This window comes from Giraffa tippelskirchi, chromosome 5 (assembly GCF_054371585.1).
Source record: "Giraffa tippelskirchi isolate mGirTip1 chromosome 5, T2T-mGirTip1v1.2.pri, whole genome shotgun sequence".
Taxonomy (NCBI): Eukaryota; Metazoa; Chordata; class Mammalia; order Artiodactyla; family Giraffidae; genus Giraffa; species Giraffa tippelskirchi.
The window spans coordinates 6,861,238-6,880,772 of NC_137279.1; the positions used below are offsets into that span (position 1 = coordinate 6,861,238).

Consider the following 19,535-nt stretch of genomic DNA (forward strand, 5'->3'; position numbering starts at 1 on the left):
GAACCCAATGGGTGGGACTCCCCTCAGGGACCCTCCCAAGGGTCCCTGGATGGGCTGACGGACCTCTGCTGGATTCCTGAAGTGCCCTGCGTAGAGCTAGCACTCAGGGCACAGCTAAAAGCTCTAAAAGTTCCAGAGGCCAACCAGTCCCACAACCTGCGTTTGTCCTGGAATGCGCGTGAGTGCACACGCGTGCACACACACACACAAACACACACAGTCTCTTCTATCCAAAATAAGATCTGAGCTTCCCTTTCTTCCTTCCTTGCCCAGGTCTCTGGGAGCCCAGGGCCTTCACAAACAGCTCTCGGATCACCATTCTCTGCAACCCAGAGACCTCCCCTCCCTTTTCCGGTGTTTACAGAACAATAAGAAAGCCGGGGTAGGTGCAGAAAGGCCTTGCCAGCCCAGGCCTCTGAGGGTGTGGGTGCTGAGAGGAGGAGCCAGCATCCCAGACCTCTCCCCATTGGGCAGGCTCCACAGGTAACACGAAGCTCGGCCAAGCGGTGCATAAATAAAGTGTGGGACTAGCACCACCTCCTTGAAAGGGGCCGAGTCCTACTTCTTCACCCTCGCCTTAGGAAAACCAGCTCCTCTCTTTTGTATTGTCTGTGCTGAAAGTTCAACTGAGCCCCACCATAACTCAAAAACTTTTCTTTCCGGTTGATTTTACTCCCTGGTATGCCATCTCCCCTTTCCTCTGCTATCATATGCTTAGAGTGACTCCTCGGGACTGGTCCCCACCTGCCCTCAGAACCCGTTTCTGTTCTGCACGGGGCCTGCTCAGCTGGACACTTTATACAGTAAGTGCTTCTCATTTCTTATTCCCTGTCCTCAAATCTTAGGAGTCAAAGAGCATTGTAAGACTCGGATTCTTTTTCTTCCTCTCATGCGTGTGAGTCTCTGGGCCTGTGTGTTAGTCGCTCAGTCATGTCTGACTCTTTGCGACCCCATGAACTGTAGCCATCCAGGCTCCTCTGTCCACGAATTCTCCAGGCAAGAATCCTGGAATCTCTAGCCATTTCTTTGTTTGGAATTACCTTATGAAAAAAAATCTATGCATTATTTTGAATCAAGCTCAAAGGAGGCCCTGCTACCTGAAGGCACAGACACTCAGATGGACAGGTGAGTCTGAATTCTCTGCATCTGGGGGGCACTTTGGAAAACTAAAGCCAAGAGTCTCCATCAGGAGAATCATTGGGCAAAAGAGAAGAACGTGAGCTGTGGAAAATGCCACAGTCACTAGAAGTTGATCATCAACTTTCTCCAGGGCTAAAGGGACTGAACCTGCTGCATTTCTACCAAATCCCCAATCAGTTCAGTGTTTTCTTGATCCCTGATTTCCATGGATCTCAGTACGTCTCCCTGATAATGGGAATAGGTGTGCTGAGTTGGGTGCTAATCAGTTAAGTTCCATGATTGCAGTTCTGTCTGGTTTCATGGAAATTTACCCAATTAGAGGAACAGGGGGCTGACTGGCATTTCAGCCTTGGGCTGGAGGGTACAGCGCTAACAGGAGATTCTTCAGTTCTTGGGTCCAAGTTGGTTTCATTAGGAAGTTATTTAAGGCACAGTCCTGAAGGCAGTTAAACAGCAAGGAGGGCAGTCAGTGGAGGAACGTACTCTATAGCCAAATACATGCGTGGTTTGCTTCTCTGAGCAATCCCCACACTGCAAATGACCAAGGCAGAGGTCACTGGGACATCAAGTTGGTGAAACCGTACTGGGCAGAAGAATCTTGGCTGAGGGATGGGATTCAGAGTGGGTCAAGGCTCTGGATACAAGTTCTACCTCGTCTTTTCCCATCTCTATCCTGTAGCTACAGGTCTGTAGGGCAAGGAGAGGGTGATGAGGGAAGGGCCTGCCTTTTCTGGGCTCTCTGATATCAGTGCTACCTCCTATCTGCACAGCCTTTCACAGTTAAAGTGCTTTTACAGACTCTGTCATCGATGGAGTAGCCACCGTGGAGGTTAAGGAGCCCGTATGAGGGTGATGCTCTCTGCACATTCCGATTGAGGATTTGAAGATCTGGTGGACCATGCATGTTAGGAGGGGTAAGAGTGGGGTAAGAAGGGTCTGGAGGGAGCGGAATCATCCCCTGTGCTCTCTGAATTGGGCAGAAATCCGGAGAGAAACCAAAGAATCCTTCCATCCCAGAACTATTTCCTCCCATCATCTGCCATCATTTAGCAGGGCCAAACAGGTCGGTCCCTTTTCTCCTTTGACTAGGAAATGGTTCAAAGGCAGTGCAGGGGCACTATATCGACTAGATCACTCACAAGTGGGGCACATTTCTCTCTCATCATTGAGAACCCTGAGTGTTAACAAAGAAGGCGGCTGAGAGAGGATGGGTCAGCCTCCCTCCTCCCAGTGCTCAGATCTGCACTCCCAGCCCATCCCAGGGTCCCCCTGACCAAGGAAAGTGTGGCCCTGCCTCAGCAGTAGCTGGAACCCTGGGCTCTGGTTGAAGAGCCTCTTTGAGATGTCCGGTGCCCAGGGGCTTGGATGGAGGGGGAGGGGAGCCACATTCTAAGCCGCTACCTCCCTGTTTCGGGTCAGAACAAGCCCCAGGAAGAAAGTATTCCAAACAACAGGGTGGATCTGCCCTAACTCACCCAGTCTGCAAGTCGGTGCTGAGAACAGCCTTTTACGGGCTTACACAGAGCCCGGGGCATGTCTGGACGCAGCAAGGAAAGGGGTGGAGCAAGAACTACAGGGCAACGGGCAGATGGCATTTCTTCAGGAGGATGGAGAGCTCACAGGGTTGCCATCCCCTCGGTTCAGATCAGTCCCTGAGAGCAGGTGATCGCCTTCGTCCCCCCATTCTCCCACCCCCGAGCCCCAAGAAGATGTTAGAGGTGCCATTTCCAGGCAGGTTTGGGAAAGGATGTGAGGCCACCCGAAAGTGGCCAACCTAGCTGAGTCTTTAGGAGCAAGACCAAGGACACTCACACTCCTGTGCCCATCCCAGCCCCCATGAGTGTGCCTAGCTGCAGCTGGCTGCTCTTTTCCCTGTTTCCACCCACAAATGGGCCTGCAACAGGCTGTTCGTGCTCTTTGGACAGTGCATTCTGGAAAGGAACACCTCCACTCCTGCTTCCACTGCCTGGGTAAGCGAGAGAACAGTAGATGGATTTTCTGAAGCAGGTTCAGAACACCCGCCTTCTGCAGCCATGACCACACTCAGCCACGGGCTGAGGCCAGCCAGCATCCCAGATAGGTATACACAGAGACGTTTCCACACAGACTTGGGTGGAATGGCTGCTTCGAGAGAGACCAACAGCAAGGGCCCCAGCTCCTGCAGCACCATCCCCACCCCTCAGCACCCTCGGTCCCGCAGGCATGGTGGGGGTCAGTTCTTGGTGAGCTGGTTCTCTCAGCTCCTGGAGGAAGTGATCCTGGGGAGGGTGTGAGTACTCGAGTCTCCCACACCTCCCAAGTCTGTGATTCAAAGATCCTGAAGGCTTCCGGCCAAGCAACAGCCCTATGGGCAGAGGCTGGGGTTGCCACATGGCCCACCCTCTGAGATCAAGACCTCAGATAGTCCATGTGTTTCTCTTGTCCTTCATTCCACCGGAGTCTGTCTCGTACCCAACCAGATTTCAGTGGAGTGAAGTTCAGGAGGCGTGGAGCAGACACCGGAGCCGCCTGCAAGAGTAGGTGTAACTTGGAAAAGGAAGGGCTCAGTGAGAGGTGTGAGAGATGCAGATACCTTGTGTGTGTGCCCGTCTGCACAGGGGACCCAGCCAGCAGCAGATGGGGAAAGCACCGCAAATGGGATCTGCCTGTTACCTCTAAAACGGACATGTGTGTTTTCTGTAATTCACAAAAATTAAAAGTCGCCTATCTCTGTGACTCATGCTATTGCATGCGGACTCCCTGGCCTTCTAAGTCACTTCCCCTTTGGGCTAAAACAGAGTTGTGGACTTGAACAACCAACACAACTCCCCCCACCCACCTCCTTGGGTTCTCCAGACAGGTGACTGGGACTCTATTTGCAGTCAGCAAGGACCCTACTGCCCTCAGCCTCCCTGCAGTGCCAGCAGGACCTGCAGATTGGGGTAAAAAAACTCTTCAGATTTTTAAAACCCATTTATATTGTAATAAAATAAATGTAAATAAGATTTAAGTGAAGGCAGATTGCAGATATTTGAGACACTATACAAGATATATCTCATAGAGTACGGATGTAAATTCTGTAAAGGTTAATGCACTTAAACACATTTGACACATAAAAATGTCAGGACCAACATTAATCATTTACCAATTGTAATTGCCTTTATATGAGTCTCTTCTCCCCAAGACACATGATTAAAACACCAGGCTTGGTGGAAATCGGGGAGGGAGGAAAAACAAATAATACTTCTCAGCTGTCAGGGTCTATGATTTGCTTTGATAGATTTAGCATTGATTTCATCGGTTTTACCATCCTGTGTAAATTTTTTTTTCTCTCTTCACATCTCTCCTTTAAGGAAAGAGAAGGTTTGTGGGGAGGAGGGTGGGCCCCTTAGTCCAAACGAAGTCGTATCCGGTAACTGAGGTGATGCCCATGGCTTTCTGTAACTTGCCCCTTCCTCAGGTAAATAGGGGCTTCCCAGGTGGTGCTAGTGGTAAAGAACTCACCTGCCAATGTAGGAGACATAAGAGACACAGGTTCAATCCCTGGGTTAGGAAGATTCCCTGGAGGAGGGCATGGCAACCCACTCCAGTATTCTTGCCTGGAGAATCCCATGGACAGAGGAGCCTAGTGAGCTACAGTCCATGGGGTCGCAAAGAGCTGGACACGACCGAAGTGACTTAGCACGCACACACAGGTAAATGGAGGCTTCTCCAGGCAGCCAATCTGCTAAAGCGGCAAAGTCTGAACAAAGCCTTGTTTTGACAAGACTTTAGAAAAAATGGTTTTCACCTCCAGAATGTGCTCCAGATGGTAAAAGTCAATAGATGCCCCCTGGCCTGGCTGAGTGGTGTTTTCTCAGGAGGCTGCTATCAAGGAGACTCTGACTTTGCAGATGGGTGCTTGTCACTTGGGTATCTGAGCCCCCTCCCCCAGTCAGTGACCCCTGAGGGGAGGGAACTCTTCACCCTCCCACCCCTCCCTGGGACCCTGCCCCTCAGGAATAAAGAGCTCCCAGACTGCGAGCAGGAGCCAAGAGGAATAAGCATTTCTTCAAAACATTTTCCGCTTCAAATTCAAACAGATTCAAAACCTCTTCCCTGTCACCCTCACCGCTTCATTCCGAGGTCCACAGACAACAAAAGGGCCAGGAGGCCAAGCCACAGGCAGTTTTTGAAAATGTGTTTACCCGTAAAATTACATGGTGACCGGGGGTGGGGATGGGGTCAGAGGACTCAGGGTTAATGAACCAGCAAATATCTTCCATTCAAGGCTCTGAAAGAAAAAGAGCACAAAGCCAGAGCATTTTCATTTGCAGCTTGGTTTGAGCCCTAATGCCTTTTAAAGGAAGAAAGGGGTGTGTGTGTGTGTGTGTGTGTGTGTGTGTGTGTGTGTGTGTGTGTGTGTGTGTGTGTGTGTGTGTGTGTGTGTGTGTGTGTGTGTGTGTGTGTGTGTGTGTGTGTGTGTGTGTGTGTGTGTGTGTGTGTGTGTGTGTGTGTGTGTGTGTGTGTGTGTCTGTGAAGAAAGGGGTGTGTGTGTGTGTGTGTGTGTGTGTGAAGAAAGGGGTGTGTGTGTGTGTGTGTGTGTGTGTGTGTGTGTGTGTGTGTACACACATGAGCACCCAAACAGCATCCAGGGCTCAGCGCTGTAGCTCTGTGGGAGGCTGAGCCGGCCCGGAGCAGCCTGCCAGGGAAGCCAGTGTGTGCTGTGAGTTGGCATGAACCACCCCATCCATCTTCCTCGTCCACCCCACACTATTTTATGTCCCGTATCTTCACTGCAAAGCATGGCTCGCCACAATACAGCACAGAGAAAATGATTCAATCAAAATTCCCTTGCAACAACAACAAATAATATTGCCCTGCTTGCTTTATTCATGATCTTTTATTGAGGCGAAAGGCAAATATCATTGAGCCAAACCTGAACAGACAAATATATACAACACGGGTAATTTCCTATTTCATGCTAATGGTATACATTGTAGATACAACCTGAGGGGAGTAAATTACAATCCTATCAATAATCCATCGCACCTGGGCTCCGGTTTCCCAGCTCATGAGAAAGTGTGTATTGGCAGAAGACTCTCCAAATAGTAAAAGCCATGCATATAATGAGACGGAAGCTACACGCTCCTCTAGGATGGTCGTCTGGTCTTTATCAAGGTCCTTTATGGAAGAAATTCCCCACGTTGAAATATCCTAAAGCCAGGGCCAGATGAGTTGTCCCGGTGAAGCTTCAATCTCAGAATAAGCTACAATCTGGGCCTCTGTTTGCCGGACAGCTCAGAGAACTGCATCCATTTGGATGCCTCGGGTCTATGGTGAATGTCCAGGGTCTGTGGGGGTGACCTGCGACAATGGCTAGAGCTCTCTAGACGGCCCCAGTGCGGGCGGCGGTGTCAGAGGGAAAAGCCACCTGGCTTCAGGGCTCTCATGCTGACCCTAACCCTGACCCTGGGTGTGGTCCCCCGAAAGAAAGGAAGATGGGAGGCAGGATGATAGCAGGCGAGGAGCCAACCACCTGCAAAAGATAAGAGACTTACTCTGGAATTTTAAGTGCCCCCAGTTCTTAAAAGTCAGTGAATCCAATTCCCTTCTTCCCCCCGCCCCCGCTTCCTCCTCCCCGTTTCCTGCCACCCGTAGAAGAAAATGACAATTTTATTTGAAAATAAGGAGGAACTTTCCTGTCAAGGTAATACTACTATTCCCATTAGTAATACTACTAATTCCCATCTTTGACCTCCCCTGATCAAGGAAATTATGAGGGATCAGATCAGATGGGCCAGTCAGATCCGTACCTCCCTGATCTCTCTTTTTTTTAAAATCAGACACTGAAGGAAAAAGCCCACGGAGGGATGAGAGCCTATCAGTGACTTTCAGGCAAAATGAAAACAGTGCAGCCAGCAGCCTCAAACTCAAGCTCAGAAATGGGAAGGGCTGGCCAGATACCAGTTCATTAGTGGAAATAAAAGCTGCCTAAACTGTAGGGAACTGACAAGACTTTCTGGAGAGAGACACTTAGGCATCAAAGAAAAACAATGCAAAAGATTCCCTTTGTCTGGAGGCAAGGAACAGTTTCTAGAAGACCTGTCAAGGTCTCCACGCTCCTCCCCACAACGCCTCTGTGGTTACTCGCTCAGTCGTGTTTGTCTCCTTGAGACCCCATGGACTGTAGCCCTCCAGGCTCCTCTCTGTGTCCACGGAATTTTCCAGGCAAGAATACTGGAGCAGGCTGCCACTTCCTCCTCCAGGGGATTTTCCCGACCCAGGGATCAAACCCGTGTTTCCTGAACCTTTTGCATTGGAAGGTGGATCCTCCTCCGCGGCATCACCTGGGAAGCCCTCCATCCCCGTTCAATTCCTTTTTCCCGTCTGGAGGGGTGAAGCAGGCCAGTTCTCCTTCATGCGTTTCAGATAGCTGGGCCGGGTGGGACACCTGGTGGGAAAGAGGGGGATTACACCCACACTGGCTCTCAAGCGTCACCAGTCCAAGGAGACTTGTGCGCCCTCTGAGATCATGGGAAATAACATGGCAAGCGGCTTCCCAGGGTATGTGGTACTGAAGTGGACTTTAAATATAGTAGCAATTGGGTAGACACTCACCTACATTTCTGCTATGTTCAACTGTATCAGGGAAGAATTTGGCTAGGAATAAATATAAGTAACTGGAATCTATAAACAAACATACACTATGATGTGCAATACAACTCCCTCATTATTTAACTTCATTACTTAGAAAGTCATGTTTAAAGGAGATATCATCCCAGAGGCCTCATCTTGCTGAACAGCTGGGAGAAGTTCCCCAAAAGATAATCGATGGATGAGAAACTCTCACCAAAGATAATCGAACATTGATTGCTCAAGCTAATACGATTTCTTATTTGCACCCAAGTGCATTGCCTGTCAGCGGGCAGCGGTTTGCCAGTGTGTGAAGTAGTTAAGAGGGGTCAGATTAGATCTAGTGCCAATTTGATCTGGCCAGGGGACTTTGGGCCAGTCACTTAACCTCTCTAAGACCCAGTTTCCCTCTCTGTCAAGTGGAAATAATGATAATAATGGCAAGTACTTACTAAGGGCCAGGCACTGCATGCTTGGTATATATTAAATCATTTAACGTTTCCAATCATCTTATAAGTTATGATTGATAGTTCAGTTTTTATCATCATAAAACTGAAACAGAAAGAGGGTAAGGGACTTGCCCAAGGCCACCAGTTGGTGAGCAGCAGAGATGAGCTCCAAGCCTGGGTTCCCTGGCCCTGGAGTTCACATACAGGACTCTGTTATTGTCTCCCATATCTTAGAGCTAGTGTGAGGCTGAGATAGGATAAGTCATGCAAAGCCTTCAGCAAGTGCCCAGTAGAACCTAAAGACTCAAAAACAGTATTTATTACTGTCATAACAAGACAATAATAATATCAAGACAAGTAACTTTGAGACACTTACCCAGTGTTCACCAACCAGGGATAAGTAACTAGCACATCTTTAGCTGCCAGCAACCCGGTGTTGAGTTTCCTGTGCAATGTAGTCTCAACTACAATCCACCTCAGCTTCTAGAACATTTCTCTCTTCCTCCTATCACCTTCATTTTCGGGGAGTTTTCCCTTTTTAGCTTCATATTCAGTGCATGTGTCATACTATAGGGACCTTGAGGATTTTTCTCTTTTGCTAAGTAGGCGGGGCATGAATCAGAAGTAAGTAGCCATTTTTCCAGGTTAAGTGCCATTTCAAATTTTCACTCTATTTTCCCAAGGGCAAGTGCAAGGTACAAGAGAAGAAGAAACTGGTGAAGAGCTAATAAACAAAAAAATGTTTTTAACTCCCAAGAAAGTGGAACATTCAAGAGATAAATCAGGAAATAGCAAACAGATCATCAGCAAGGGGACTGCAATGGCTCTGAGCTCTGTACCCTGAAGCCAGAGACTGAGGTTTAAGGAGCGGCTTAGAGTGGCTTAGAGCAGAAGCCAGGCCATGGAGATCTCAGTAAAGAGACTGCAGCTCTGACAGAAAGTGTACATGTTCCCACCTCCACGCCAGGGAGCTGGACTACTTCCCCAAGGGTTTTCAGAGATGGAGGTGGGGCTGTTATGCCATTCAGACCAGACCTGCCAGGTGCTTGGCTTTCAGATCACCGCACCCTTCTAGGTTGCCATATTCTTCTCCAGGGGATCTTCCCGACCCAGGGATTGAACCTGCATCTCCTGGGTCTCCTGCATTGTGGGCAGATTCTTTACCCGCTGAACCATCTGAGAAGCCCTCTAGAGGGCCCAGCTGATCTCAGAGGATGAGGTCCTGGCTGGAGACTGCCCACCTGGTAGGTGCCAGCACTGGGAAGGTTCTCTCCTGCAGCTGGACAAAGGACAGGCTAAAAGAGAAATGGAAATATTTACAAAAGGAGTTCCTTTTGTCTCCTTACCTTACCCCAGATCATTTGCTTTCTAAGAAAGAGAGCCTGGAACAAAGAAAATGTCCCTTTTTATAACATAACCATATCAATTACATTTCACTGCTACACCATTACGGCACATTGTGTTATAATCCCACTGTTAATGGCCTCAGCTCAAAAGCCTCCTGCACTCCCCTTTGCCCTCCTGACAACCTGGCTTTTAGCTAAGTCACTTTATCTACTGCAATTTGGTCAAGAGTCCTTCCTCCTTCAGTCAAGCCCATGCCAATAATGGCAGCAACTTTCCCGGGCCCTTCCAAGAGGGCTCTATTAAATATGTCCTACCTCTTGGAGGTTAATTTTCAATGTTTCTGTGGATTAATAAACCAGCTGTGCTTCTTTAACTTGAGTGTGCACACAAGTCACTGGGAATCTTGTCAAAATGATTGAACACATGTGGGGGAGGGCCTGAGAGTCTGCATTTTTAATAAGCTCCCTGGCGATGCTGCTGTGGCACCAGGCCTACCCTTTGAATAGCAAAGAACCGGAGGGCTTGAGAGTCAAAGCCGGTTCCTCCCACGCCATGCCGGCCCTCAGCGCAGCAGAGGGCTAGGACCTCTGGTCTTAGCTTTGCTCCTTTTCCTCTGGTCTTTCTTTCAAGTCACTGGTGCCTTAGCCACTCTGGGGAGATGTGAGAGGCACAGAGGGCAAGAGGGTGGTTTGGGCTTGTCATGGCACCCCTGGCTCTGACATGTGATGAAGAAGTTGGTGTCTTTTCTGGGCATAAGAATGGCCCATGTGATCCCAATTTGAAGAACTCACAGCAGTTCAGAATAGCAACAGTACCTCCAACGTCTAATATATGTGTTTCTCAGGTGGCGCTAGTGGTAAAAAAATCCTCCTGCCAATAGAGGAGGACATGCGTCAGGAAGATCCCATGGAGAAGGGCATGGCAACCCACTCCAGTTTTGTTGCCTGGAGAATCCCATGGACAGAGGAGCCTGGCGGCTACAGTCCATACAGTCGCAAAGAGTCAGACATGACTGGAGCAACTTAACATGCAATGCCTAATACATAAGGTACATTGTTATAAATAAAATCTTTGTGACTCGGGAACCGCAAGGAAGCGATTTCAAGGATCTTGGCCTGTGACCACTGACTTGGAACTAGGAACCATGAGTACACTTTGGCTGCCAGAAAACTCAGAGCTAAACTCAGTGAGCAGTTTTGAAGATGGAGGAAGAGAGAATTCGGGTAATTTATCAAAGATTAAGACTCTTGGCCAGGCCCTGAACTGACCTAGTCATCCTGCCTCGTAGGCGAGTGTCACTTTCAACAAGCTCCTCTGCTGCTGTGTTAAGAACCAGTGCTGACTCACCATGTAGACTTATCAACACCCTGAACCTCCATGTCTCAATTCAGTTTTTTGTAATATAGAGACCATAGAGCTGATAAAATTCAAAAATTAAGTATTTAATATCATATACATTTATAAATGTATACCTATAATATTGAACTACATTCTCAGTGTTGACTGGAGAAAATAATACCACAGATAAATGACCAGTCTGAGCAGTACTATGTTGGCTCATGAAGTCAATGACCGGCTGGAAAGAACTCAAGCTGAAGCAGGACAGATGTGGGTTCAAATCCAGAGTCTGGGCTTCCCTGGTAGCTCAGATGGTAAAGAATCTGCCTGCAATGCAGGAGACCCGGGTTCAATCCCTGGGTCAGGAAGATCCCCTGGAGAAGGGAATGGCTACCCCACTCCAGTATTCTTGCCTGGAGTATCCCCTGGACAGAGGAACCTGGTGGGCTGCAGACATGGGGTTGCAAAGAGTCAGCACGACTGAGCAACAAACACTTTCACACCAGAGTCTGCGACCTTAATAAAATAGTAAACCTATTTGTGCTTCAACTGACAAAAAAAAATTACAAAGTAAATCATGTTCTTTATCACTCAAGGTCATTGTAGGTACAAAAAACACTCAGTGAATGATAAATAAGAATAGGAGTTGTTTTTTTTTTTAACATCTCACTGGTTGTAGGTCACAGAGACAGTGAAAGACAGCAGGACCAGGGGAGCTGAGGAGAACAGCAAGGTCATAGCCAGTGGAAATTAAAGGCAGAAAACGTAGGAGCCTGAAACCCAACGGGCAGAGAGGCAAGTGTGGATTCCCAAGGGCAAGTCGGATGCAAATGGACGGTGGAGGTGCATCTCGGCAGAGGGAAGACAGGCCAGGACCAATCATCAGAATGAAGCCGTGGTTCCGCAGACCAAGCACACACAATGTAGGGGTTCAGGAGGCAAAGGGAGACACTGAGTTGGAAAGCCAGACAAGTTGGTGGGAAAGAAACACACCCACTCCTAGAAACGCGCAGCAGGAGGCTAGGAGTTGACCTTGCTGGAGGCAAGTGCCTGGCCCCGTCAGGAGCCCTTCAGCGCTTTCCATTAGGGCATAGACAGCTCCAAGCCGGCAGATCAGGGCGGGTAAGTAGCAGAAGTCATAACATCTGGCTGGGCTGCAAAGAGAATATTGGGGCAGCCACTGACAGCGGATTCTGACACAGCACCGTTAACATACTCCTGACCCACATTCATTTTGTCCAAAGATGCTCTTCAAAATTGAGTCTTTCGTTGAGAAGACATGCATCCAGATCTGCTTTGAGCAGGGAACATAGCTGCATGCAAAATAAGAGGTTAGAGAGGACCTGTTTTACACCATCACTCTACACTGAGAAGCAAAGCATCCTACTTTGTATTCACATTCTGATTTCCAGATAAACTGTCAGGTCCCTCTGCCAGATTTTTATGGCTAATTAGAAGGTTGCAAGAAGCAGATGTTATGAAACTATCTATGACTAGTCCTTAATGGTGGATGACAAGAACTCAGCACCCTTTCTTAATTACATAAGACATAGTGAGAGGCATAAAAAAAAAACAGAGGGAAAACTTGTCAAAGCCTCACAAGGTATCAAATGGTTAATCACCCACATCGAACCTGAACACGTCTTTACTATGTAACTCAGAACACAGATCCCCCCACCCTTTAGCTGAATAATATTATAAGGTGTGCATTCTCCTGTGTTTTAATAACTAAAATATCATTTCAGGTTTTAATAACTAAAATATGAACTCCTGCATGAAATAGGTGAATTTCCTGGTTAAAACTTCCCTGACAAGAAAATTTGCATTTTATTAAATATAGATACAGTTTTGCTGCATCAGATCACATTCAGTGGGATAAAAAGAAGACACAGTGCCTAGAAAAGTGGGCTCTTGTCCCATGAACATGATGGCTACAGCAAAAAATGTTTGAGATCTTGCTCTGTGGTAGGCATGGTGTAAGCTTGTGGCCAGGCAGCATCTCAGCTCTCACTTGCTGTTGTCCATTGTTCAGTCACAAAGTCACGTCTGACTCTTTGCGACCCCATGGACTGCAGCAAGCTAGGCTTCTCTGTCCATCACCAACTCCCAGAGTTTGCTCAAACTCATGTCCATTGTGTTGATGATGCCATCCAACCACCTCAACCCTCAGTAGGTGGGCATTTTATTAGCCTCATTTTTCAGAAAAAGGAAACTAGTAATAATAATAACAATGACAACCACAGAAGCCACACCAGCTACAACTGTTGGCGGTTATCAGGTATTTATATGTCTTCACGTTACATACATCATCTTATTTAATAGGGCTAGTGCCACAGTGATTTCTACTTCCACTTAATAGAAAAAGAAACTAGGACTCCAAGAGACTGAGCGACATACCCAAGTGATTGTAAGTATAAAGTCAGAATTCCAACCTTAATCTTCCTGACTCTTAAATATAGTATATTTAATCTCTGGGCTAGGCTGCTTCCATCTGGTTGGGTGACTGTTATGGGCTGAATAATATTCCCCAAAATTCATATTTTGAAGTCTTAGCCCTCAGTTTCTCAGTATGTGACTGTATTTGGAAAGAGAAACTTTAAACAGCCAATGAAGGTAAAATGAGGTCATATGGAAGGGGCCCTAATCCAACATCACTAAAGTGAGATTAGGGCACAGACAGATCTATCCAGAAAGTCATGTGAAGATTCAGGGAAATGGGGGAGGAATGGACTGAGAGTTTGGGATTCAGTTCAGTTCAGTTCAGTCACTCAATCATGTCCCACTGTTTGTGACCCCATGGACTGCAGCACACCAGGCCTCCCTGTCCATCACCAGCTCCTGGAGTTTACTCAAACTCATGTCCACTGAGTCGGTGATGTCATCCAGCCATCTCGTCCTCTGTTGTCCCCTTCTCCTGCCTTCAATCTTTCCCAGCATCACGGTCTTTTCAAATGAGTCAGCTCTTCACATCAGGTGGCCAAAGTATTGGAGTTTCAGCGTCAACATCAGTCCTTCCAATGAACACCCAGGACTGATCTCCTTGAGGATGGACTGGTTGGATCTCCTTGCAGTCCAAGGGACTCTCAAGAGTCTTCTCCAACACCACAGTTCGAAGGCATCAATTCTTCAGCATTCAGCTTTCTTACAGACCAACTCTCACATCCGTACATGACTACTGGAAAAACCATAGCCTTGACTAGATGGACATTTGTTGGCAAAGTAATGTCTCTGCTTTTTAATGTGCTGTCTAGGTTGGTCAGAACTTTTCTTCCAAGGAGTAAGCGTCTTTTAATTTCATGGCTGTAGTCACCATCTGCAGTGATTTGGGAGCCCCAAATAAAGTCTGTCATTGTTTCCACTGTTTCCCCATCTGTTTGCCATGAAGTGATGGGACCAGATGCCATGATCTTAGTTTTCTGAGTGCTGAGTTTTAAGCCAATTTTTTCGCTCTCCTCTTTCGCTCTCACCAAGAGGCTCTTTATTTCTTCTTTGCTTTCTGCTGTAAGGGTGGTGTCAGAGGGGGAGGGGGTGGTAGGACTCTTCTAATTTGCAGTCAGCTGGGCACACATGTGGTTCACCTGGGCACCCCATCTATGGCTCATCTGAAGTGGGGGCAGTCTTTTGGGACTGAGCCCTTGACCAGTGGGGTCTGCACTAACAGGCATTGCAGATACTGTCTTCCCATGGCTGTATCCCTGCCCAGCTGGGAAAACAATGTCTCCTGCTGCCTCCCCAGCCCGTTCAGGGGCTGGCACCAGGACAGATGGTAACAGAGGGGCCTGTGCCCTCTGTATCCCCTCAGAGCCCCTCCCCCTGTCACCAGGAGCACCTGCCCGGGGCCGAGTCTTGGGCCTCTCATTCCTCCGTCAGGAACAGACCTCAGCCCACAGGTCAGCTCTCCCTTCTTTACAAGCGATATTCGATTTTCCACCTCCAGCTCTGACCTCATCTGGAATTGGATCTCTTAAGTGTATGACTAGCCTTCAAACTCCTCCCTGAGCACAAATTCCCAACCAGATATACCCTCTTCCTCCAGAGAAATTCCCTCTCCCAACTTGCTGAATTCTTTATGTGTGTTCATTAAATGCATATTGAGTTCTCAGTGTGTGCGAAGCATAGCCCTTGATGTTGGAGGTACAATAAAAGAATAGGATCAGGTCCCTGTCATCAAAGAGCTTATAATCTAGTTGAAAATATGTGTGGCTGAGCTCGATGAAGGAGTTGACAATGAAAGCAGTGGTCTTGGTGTCCTGCGCTATCCGTCTATAAGCTCCACCGCACATAGTATAAGGGAAATGCTCCAGGAAGTGAACAAAATGTGAAATCAAATGAAGGATTGCAAAACCTACTGAGGCGAAGGGGCAGGGCACAACCTTTAAAAGAATGACAGCCACTGAAGACACAACATAAACTGGTCAGAACCAATCAGGTCCAAGATGGCAGACAATTGAGTTCCACTAGGCCTTGACTCTCCGTAGATGCTCATTGTATTACATTAGCATGCTAAGTGACACGCCCACAGGCACCGAGACAGTTCTGAGGCCGATCGTAAAAGGTCAAAAAGTGGGTGGTGGCCTGATTCCTGGAAATCCCCAACCCTTCCCCAAAATAGTTGAAATAATCCTCCCACTCATTAGTCTATGAAATTATTACCCACCCTATAAAATCTAGTAGTGAAAGTAAAGTCCAATGCGGTAAAAAAGGCAACATTGCATAGAAATCTGGAATGTTAAGTTCATGAATCAAGGTAAATTGGATGTTGTCAAGCAGGAGGCTTCCCAAGTGGTGCAAGCGGTAAAGAACCCACCTGCCAATGCAGGAGACATAAGAGACCAGGGCTCAATCCCTGGGTCAGGAATATCCCCTGAGGAAGGACATGGCAACCCACTCTAGTACTCTTGCCTGGAGAATCCCACAGACAGAGGGGGTGGGCTACAGTCCATGAGGGTCACAAAGAGTTGGACACGACTGAGGCAACTTAGCACAAGCAGAAGATGGCAAGAGTAAACATCTATGTCTTAGGAATCAGTGAGCTAAAATGGATGGGAATGGGCAATTTTAATTCAGATGACCATTATATCTACCACTGTGGGCAAGAATCCCTTAGAAGAATTGGAAGAGGCCTCATAGTCAACAAAAGAGTCTGAAAAGCAGTACTTAGAAGCAATCTCAAAAATGACAGAAGAAGCTGAAGCTGACCGGTTCTATGAAGACCTGCAACAGATTCTAAAACAAACACAAAAAATGTCCTTTTCATCATAGGGGATGGGCACAACATAGGACAGAAACAGTAAGGACCCAACGGAAGTAGAAGAGACTAACAAGAGGTGGCAAGAATACACAGAAAAACTATACAAAAAAGGTCTTAATGACCTGAATAATCAAGATGGTGTGACCACTCACCTAGAGCCAGACATCCTAGAGTGTGAAGTCAAGCAGGCCTTAGGAAGCATTACTATAAACAAAGCTAGTGGAGGTGGTGGAATTCCAGCTGAGCTATTTAAAATCCTAAAAGATGATGCTGTTAAAGAACTGCACTCAATATGCCAGCAAACTTGGAACACTCAACAGGGGCCATGGGACTGGAAAAGGACAGTTTTCATTCCAATCCCAAAGAAGGTCAGTGCCAAAGGATGTTCAAACTACTGTACAGTTATGCTCAGTTCACAAAGTTATGTTCAATCCTTCAAGCTAGGCTTTAGCAGTACATGAACTAAGAACTTCAATATGTACAAGCTGGCTTTAAACAAGGCAGAGGAACCAGAAACCAAATTGCCAGCGTTTGTTGGATCATACAGGAAGCAAAGGAATTTAAGAAAAATATCCACATCTGCTTCATTGATTACGCTAAAGCCTTTGACTACGTGGATCTCAAAAAACTTGAAAATTCTTAAAGAGATGGGAATACCAGACCACCTTACCTGTCTCATGAGAAACCTACATGCAGGTCAAGAATCAGTAGTTAAAACCGGACATGGGACAATTGACTGGTTCCAAATTGAGAAAGGAGTATGACAAGGCTATATATTGTCACCCTGCTAATTTAACGTCAATGCAAAGTATATCGTGAGAAATGCCAGGCTGGATGAATCACAAGCTGGAATCAAGATTTCTGGGAGAAATATCAATAACCTCAGATATGTAGATGATACCAACGTAATGGCAGGAAATGAAGAAGAACTAAAGAGCCTCTTGATGAGAGTGAAAGGGGAGAGTGAAAAAGCTGGCTTGAAACTCAACATTTAAAATGCTAAGATCATGGCAGCCAGTTCCATCACTTCATAGCAAATAGAAGAGGATAAAGAGGAAATAGTGACAGATTTTATTTTCTGGGGTTCCAAAATTACTGCAGATGGTGACTGGAGCCATGAAATTAAAAGACATTTGCTCCTTGGAAGGAAAGCTATGACAAACCTAGATAGAAAAGCAGAGATATTATTTTGCCAACAAAGATTTGCATAGCTGAAGCTATGATTTTTCCAGTAGTCACATATGGATGTGAGAGTTGGACCATAAAGAAGGCTGAGCACCGAAGAATTGATGCTTTTGAACTGTGGTGTTGGAGAAGACTCTTGAGAGTCCCTTGGACAGCAAGGAGATCCAACCAGTCCATCCTAAAGGAAATCAGTCCTGAATACTCATTGGAAGGACTGATGCTGAAGGACTGATGCCAAGTCCTTTGGCCACCTGATGCAAACAGCCAACTCATTGAAAAAGACCCTGATGCTGGAAAAAATTCAGGGGAGGAGGAGAAGAGGACGACAGAGGATGAGATGGCTAGAAGGCATCACCGACTCAGTGGGCATGAATCTGGGCAAACTCTGTGAGATAGTGAAGGACAGGGGAGCCTGCCATGCTACAGTCCATGGGGTTGCAAAGAGGCAGCCACAACTTAGCGAATGAACAATGACTACAACGAAAATTTGTGACTCAGTACCCTGGAGCCTCTCATTTTCTGAGATGACCCACACTGGAGTGTGGATCTCCCTGAATAAACCTTCTTTCACTTTGCCATGGTTTGTTCTTGAATTCTTCCTTATGAGAAGCCACGAACCAGTGCCCTGTCCCAAGGACTAGCTTGAGACCTGGGGTGTGACCGTCCTCTTGCACCACACCTTTCTCTCCTGAAGCACTCCCTGACCTTCAGGGGCAACAGGACCACATATGTAAAGCACCTCTCTCTGTGGATGCTTCTGTGCAATTTCAGGTGTGAGCTTGGGGATTTCCTGCAAATACTGTTGCCTTTCTCTGGGTGACTCAAAGGTAATAACTGACTTTCCCTTTTCCAGTTACAGCACTCTGCTCATAACATCACGATCAAGCTTTTAGAGACAGAACAGCTAAAAACTACTCCCAGTAAATGGACACTGATGAGTCAAAAACCCTTAAAAGCTGTAATCAGGGGCCAGTGTGATGCATCGAGTTCCATGGTTGGGCAACCAGGAGTCACCTACAGGAAAGGATAACAATTATTCCCATCAGCATGAATGTCGTTTCACTCCCCCCACCCCTCCAACCCCCACGCAGCACCTGGCTTCCCGTTAATTTACCTGTGACATGTTGCTACACTTAATTGCATTTGACAATTAGTAACATTTCAACACCTCTTTTAATGGAACAATTAAGAGAGTGCTTGTCGTGGTTGCAAGAAAATATATGAGCTGATTTTTCAGAGGAAAAGGAAAGAAAATACTAAACATAAACCCCCAGCGGTGATTCAGTTATAGACAGATTTGAAGTAGGCCCTTTCCCTTTCTTCGCATTTTGCAAGAATGATGGGCCAGCACGCCTTTTCGTGTTTGTTTGTGTGTTGCTTGGTTTCCCTGAATGAGCATTTCTCCACCAGACAGCTCCGGGCTGTTCATGCAGCCACGTGATGTTAATTACAAGGAAGAATGGATGCTAAGCGGTTGCTGTTACTCATTTCTCACCCGTGTTGTTGCATCGATTGCCTGGGATAGCAGATACCCTGAAGGCAGTACCTCTCACAGTTGGTGTGGGCCCCGGGGAGGGCTGAGAAGAAGCTCTGAGCCTTTGTCTCGGTTTCCAGTCCCCTCCAAATAACAGAGTCCTGGAGAAGTGTGGCCCCATGAAGTCCCTGGAAAAACCTAAAAATTGCTATTTTTTATTATCCAGCACCCCCACACACACACACACACACTTGCATTATTAAAACAGAAAAATTATGCTGCTCTGTGATTACAAAACTTACCTTACGGCGGTAGTTTACAAATCTTTAGACTCACCAGTAATGCAATATTGTCACTGTAAACAAGCCCACAAGGAGTGTATGCGCGAAACCTCATCTAATAAGAGCTGAGAAGGGCACAGAATTAAATGTCGCTTGCAAGGGTTCACACATTTTGTTTTCCAGAACAATCCTTTAGCAGAGTAGATAGAATGGATCACTGACGTGGTTTCTGTTAGAAAAAGTCCCAAGAATATGATGGACACGCTGGCTGAGGCTTACATTGCTGCCCCGGGCTAATCAAACTCAAGAGCAGATCCCACCTTTAAAGTCCACCGCCATCCTGGTTCTAGACCCATCGGATGCCGACTACCCATGATGGTGACCGCAACTCTCCTGCAACCATGTGGCCGCCTTCTGTTCCCTCCTGCCTGCCCTCCTGCAATGCCCTCCTCTGCTTGCCCCAAACCCACCACTAG

At 47.2% G+C, this 19,535-nt stretch overlaps 1 long non-coding RNA gene across 1 annotated transcript; it reads left to right on the top strand.

Moving 5' to 3' along the window:
* The first annotated feature begins 556 nt into the window (after positions 1 to 556).
* On the top strand, positions 557 to 2,928 carry LOC145507948 (uncharacterized). Its single transcript, XR_014055251.1, has 3 exons — positions 557 to 803; positions 1,078 to 1,125; positions 1,938 to 2,928. It is a non-coding gene; the product is annotated as an uncharacterized LOC145507948 (long non-coding RNA).
* The last annotated feature ends 16,607 nt before the right edge of the window (positions 2,929 to 19,535 follow it).